The 6000-nt window shown below is 40.6% G+C and overlaps 1 protein-coding gene across 3 annotated transcripts in view; it reads left to right on the top strand.

Moving 5' to 3' along the window:
• The window catches only part of LZTS3 (leucine zipper tumor suppressor family member 3), a 153250-nt gene that overhangs the window by 79989 nt on the left and 67261 nt on the right, over window positions 1-6000 (top strand). Inside the window, exon 1 of one of the 3 annotated variants that reach the window (XM_073586746.1) lies at window positions 1-563. This exon is cut by the window's left edge and continues 753 nt beyond it. The exons of the other annotated variants lie outside the window; for them this stretch is intronic. The gene's annotated coding sequence lies outside the window, so the exon portion shown is untranslated. The remainder of the gene's footprint in view (window positions 564-6000) is intronic. 3 annotated transcript variants of the gene reach the window in all.

Raw genomic sequence — 6000 nt, 5'->3', positions numbered from 1 at the left:
ATGTGTTTGGTTGGTTTTTTTTGTCCTTTTTCTGTTGGTATTATTGGGGCACTGTATGGCGCTATTATTTTTGCCGCGTTTAGTTTTGAAAGATGAATTAAGGAAAGTCCGTTTTCTTCCTCACTTTAGCGGATAGAGCGCTGCCTTCTTTTTTTCTTGGATTAGATAGATATAAATGAGATAGAATGTCAGTTCGCAGCTTCGCTCTTTCATTCCTAACTTCCATAATTAGATGATCTTTTTTTTTTTTTTCATTATATGAAAATATTGGCGGGTGAGCTGGCACCGTTCTGTGCCCAAGCCTCTACACCCACCTATCTGCCTACTCGGGCATTCAGCCCAACTGAACATTCAGTCCTACACAGCGACGACGTGACTCAGTGAGCTAAACACACCACTACACACATGAAGCGTGGATGTGGGGAAGCCGCAGTCAATGCTCTCTCCGTATGATCCGGGGACGGCTCGGCTATGCTGCAGTACCGGGGACGGATGAGCCTTGTGCAGCTATCACACAGGACTGAGAGGGCCTGCAACATGTGATGAGAAGACAATCTGCAAAGGTAAGAGGAGGGGGCGCACCAGGCTCCAGCTAATCACTGCCGGAGCAGCGCTCCAGCCTTCCACACGCTCCATCAGCCCAAATGTGCCATTGTCATGGCCGTTGGTAGGCTTAATGCTGATGATGAGAGTAGAGTACTTTGAAGACCCTTAGTAATAATAATAATGATGATGATGATGATAAACCTAACTCCGATGCATGATGATAAGATAATAATGGCGGTGATTATGGGTATGATTAAATAGACAAAACCTATTAAGAAATCACAATGAGAGTGATGATCATTGTAATCAAGACTATTACATGGACTTGATTGGTGGTGATGGTGGTGGTATGGACATGTAGATGATTCATGATGATCTGTACTTCAAGAAGCCTAATAGTGATGGTAATGGTGAAGCCGATGATGATATGGACTGGACACTTAATGATGATAAGTTCTTCATGATGATGGTGGTGGTGATTGTGGTAGTATGAACATGTAGATGATTCATGATGATTTGGGCTTCAAGAAGCCTAATAGTGATGATAATGGTGAAGCCGATGATGATATGGACTGGACACTTAATGATGATAAGTTCTTCATGATGATGGTGGTGGTGATTGTGGTAGTATGAACATGTAGATGATTCATGATGATTTGGGCTTCAAGAAGCCTAATAGTGATGATAATGGTGAAGCCGATGATGATATGGACTGGACACTTAATGATGATAAGTTCTTCATGATGATGGTGGTGGTGATTGTGGTAGTATGAACATGTAGATGATTCATGATGATTTGGGCTTCAAGAAGCCTAATAGTGATGATAATGGTGAAGCCGATGATGATATGGACTGGACACTTAATGATGATAAGTTCTTCATGATGATGGTGGTGGTGATTGTGGTAGTATGAACATGTAGATGATTCATGATGATTTGGGCTTCAAGAAGCCTAATAGTGATGATAATGGTGAAGCCGTTGATGATATGGACTTGACAATGATGATAAGTTCTTCATGATGATGGTGGTGGTGATTGTGGTGGTATGAACATCTAGATGATTCATGATGATAATTTGGGCTTCAAGAAGCCTAATAGTGATGATAATGGTGAAGCCGATGATGGTATGGACTTGACCCTTATGATAAGTTCTTCATGATCATGATGATGGTTACGGTGGTGGTGATGGTGTGGCATGGATATGTAGATGATTCATCATGATAAGGACTTCAAGAAGCTGAATAGTGATGATAATGGTGAAGCTGATGAAGATATGGACTTGACACTTAATGATTATAAGTTCTTCATGATGATGTCGATGGTGGTGCTGATGGTAGTGGTGTGGGGAAGGAAGCAGTTGATCCATCTTCTGCTCCACAGTTCAAAGATACGTAAATTTAAAATCATGAGTCTTTATTTCCAGAAGAGTTAAAAATCAATAGAAAAATGTAAAAATACAAAATATAGGAAACAAAATCCTCTGTGTTAGAGGAGTAGTAGAGGGCACAAAAAGAAATTGAAGGTACCAGATGCGTTTCGAACACAAGTGCGTTCTTAGACTTGGTTTTAAACCAAATAAAGACTTTATGATTATAAACCACGTCTCTTTGAAATGTGGATCAGAAGCTGGATAAACTTGTTCCTTCTCTATATCTAACTAATGCCGTGTGGTGGCGTTGGTCACGGGCTTCTGTGCAGATCGAGCTACATTGAGGGGTGAGCTGTTTTTTTCCTTTTTTCTATCCACTACATGGTGGTGGTGGTAAGGGCATGTAGATGATTCATGATGATATGGACTTAAAGAAGCCGAATAGTGATGATAATTGTGAAGCCCATGATGATATTGACTTGACACTTAATGATAATTTCTTCATGATGATGATGGTGGTATGGACATGTAGATGATTCATGATGATGATATGGACTTCAAGAAGCCAAATAGTGATGATAATGGTGAAGCCGTTGATGATATGGACTTGACAATGAGGATAAGTTCTTCATGATCTTGATGATGATGGTGGTGGTGTTGATGGTATTGAAATGTAGATTATTCATGATGACATGGACTTCAAGAAACTTAATAGTGCTGATAATAGTGAAGCCGATGATGATATGGACTTCAAGAAGCCTCATAGTGATGATAATGATGAAGCCGACGATGATATGGACTTGACACTTAATGCTGATAAGTTCTTCATAATGATGATGGTGGTGGTGGTGATATAGACATGTAGATGATTTTTGACTATATGGACTCTAATAGTGATAATGGTAGAGCCTGTGATGATATGGACTTGACACTTAAAGATGATAGTAACGTCATGATGACGATATGGATTTGTAGAGACTTAAAGAAGATAATGATAATATAAAGGAAGTATTATGCATCATAAATAAATAAGAATACTTGAAGTAGGCTAATGGCTAGCATCATTTTTTTCTGGAGATGATGTGGATCTGAAGAACCTTGATGTTGGTATGTTCTTGTAGATGCTTAATGATAATTACAATGGTGGTGATGATTTCACGGACTTGAAGATGATTGATAATTATATGGACTTGTTGAAGTTTAATGATGATGATATGGGGATGAAGACTCTTGTAATGGTAATGATAATGACAATGTGGACTTGAAGACTTTTGATAATTAGATGGAATCGTAGATGCTTAATAAAGATGTTGATGATGATACGAGCATAAAGTCACCTGATAATGATGATGAAATGGACTTGAATACACTAGATGATAATTATATGGACTTGGAAACTATTGATAATTACGGTATGTGGACTTCTCAAAGTTTAATAACGATGATGATGATATGGGGATGAAGGCTCTGATAATGATGATGGCGATGATGGTTATGATATGAACCTTTAGATACATAAAGATGATTATATGTGTGATATGGATCTGAAGACCTTTCTTGATAGTATGGGCTTGAAAGCTCTTAATCATGATGATGGAATGGACTTGAAGACACTTGATGATAATGGAGATTACATGAACCTGAAGAAGTCCCCTACGTAGGGGGAAACATTGTGTGGAACATTGTGTGCTCTTAGATAAATAAGGATGCTTGAAGTTGACTGCCGGCTGTTGTGACTTAATATAGGCCTAATATTTTTCACCATGAGCTTGTGGATGCTTGGTAATGATGCTAATATGGTCCTGAAGAACTTTGATGAATTTTTGGACTTATAAACATTTAATAAAGATGATGATAGGGTTTGTAGACACATGATGATGACAGTACTAGGAGTATGGACTTGTAGGAGCTCAGTAATGATAATGCTAGGGATGATGATATGGAGTTAAGTGGACTTATAGAGAAGATGATAAAGGATCTGCACCTGAGGATCCTTGATAATTATAAAGACTGGTAAACTCCTAATATTAATGATATGGACTAGAAAAAGTCTTCTCTAAAATCATGTCATGTGGAAAATGTGTTATTATGAGGAAATAAGAATACTTGAAATTGGCTACTGGTGAACTTTTTTTTTTTCGGACATGATGTCGACCTGAAGACCCTTGATGATGATGATGATGATGATGATCATATGAACTTGAAGACTGTTGATAATTATATGGACATGTTGATGTTTGCTGATGATGATCATGTTATGGGCTTGAAGACTCTTGATGATGAGGGTGATGATGTTGGTATGAAGACTTTTTAATGATGATGGTGATAATGACATGAAGACTCTTGATGATGATGAAGTTGATGATGACATGGGCATAAGAACTCTTGATAATAATGATGATCAGATATCATCCTGAAGTTTCTTGTCATTACCAGTGATTAGTGAAGTTGATGATGTGGACTTGATATTTGATGTATTACATCGGTATAAATGGCAGGCCCCCCATGTCTATATTCTCCGTGCAGCAGATCTCCACACCATCCTGTTATATAAATGTGCAGCTCTGCTGCGGCTGCGCGCTGTGATTTCTATGTGGCATCGCTGTGGTTCATTTAACCCTCGAATGGCTTCTCTTGCCTGACAGAAGACATGAGAGGATAGGAGAGAGGATGACTACAATTTGAATGTGTATGAGAAGAGTGATGGGGGTTGTAGTGGATTGTCTGTGGGTTTTAGTGGGGCAGGTGCCAGGTGTCGGGTCGCTCACTTGGTTGGAATTTTTCCTCCAAATAAATCAGAACCCGCTTTACCTGTGCAAGATGGTGTCTGAGCACCCAGCGGTATGTGGGTTGTCATGTGGCTGCACATAAGTAGTTTATTACTATGGTCATGTTTGGTGGTCAGATTAATGTTGGCGGTTGTAGTGTTCTATGTATAGAGTATAATGGAATTGTTTTACAGTCACGTCCACTGATTGTTAATGTTGGGAGTAGTAGTATTCTGTAGACACATTTATCAAAGGTGGTGTGGACTGATCAGATGATGCCCCAGATGTTGGGCCAGGTTGGTTTCTCACGTACTCAAAGGAAACCCACCCACCTACCCCCGATCCCACGATGTGCTACTCCGCTTTGTGATATGTGTGTGGCTTCTCATGGCAGGAGCCATCTAGTGACATCTGCGACGAGACCCTCATGCAAGGATGATGGAGTGGGGGACTGACGGCTGCATCCAACAGTGTCAATGTTTTGAAGACAAAGATACTTTAGAGATTGGGACATACCTTCAACTTACTGGAACAGCATCTCCAATCTGGGAATGTCCCCCTGGATCTGGGATGGTCGGGAGGTGCGAGAAGATGGAAATGTCAAAATACTTGGTTGAGCTTCTTCTTCTTAGCAGGATCTTTAGACATTTCTGGCCACAAGAGATGCCAGGACCTGTGAGTCAGGCTTACAGAAGGCGTGAGGAAGACTCCAACGCATCGACCCTTTAGCAGCTCTTTGGTCTTGGTCTACTGAAGGATAATAGAATAGGTTATGGCATTGTCCAGTCAAGTTGACTAGATATACGTAGAGAGGAGCAAAAAGATTTGCAGGATCCTGGTCCAGTGGCCATGTCTGTAGTCTATGGCCTCCACACGAGGACCCTACGAACCTCCTATTACCTGCGGCATCCCCAGCGCCTCTTCCGATAAGTAGACCCCATAACGTCATGACGCACTGCTACTAATCAGAAGAGGTGCAGGATTCCACAGGTAGGCATTTTTCTATGTTTGCTGTTGTACTTGCTTATTAATGAATATCCATGCTGTGCGTATATTATATCTGGAGGTTGTATCGACCTCTACACAGGGTGTCCATCAAATGTGGAGCACATGACAATGATAAGTCTTATCTTAGATCAGACGCCAGAGTGAAAAACCACAGAGAGAAGACAGGAGGCGGCAGGGGCTGTGCATCACCGCGGAGCTGGGGGTCACTGTGTGACTGATCAGTGGCCGCTGTACATCAGATAGAGCAATAAATGATGTATGACGTGAGTGACGCCAGCACGCTCCTCTGTATATGACATAATCCCTGTA

This window comes from Dendrobates tinctorius, unplaced genomic scaffold (genome assembly GCF_039654945.1).
Source record: "Dendrobates tinctorius isolate UK_male_01 unplaced genomic scaffold, ASM3965494v1 ptg000095l, whole genome shotgun sequence".
Taxonomy (NCBI): Eukaryota; Metazoa; Chordata; class Amphibia; order Anura; family Dendrobatidae; genus Dendrobates; species Dendrobates tinctorius.
Note: the sequence above shows the minus strand (reverse complement) of the source record. Positions and strands in the feature narration are given on the sequence as shown.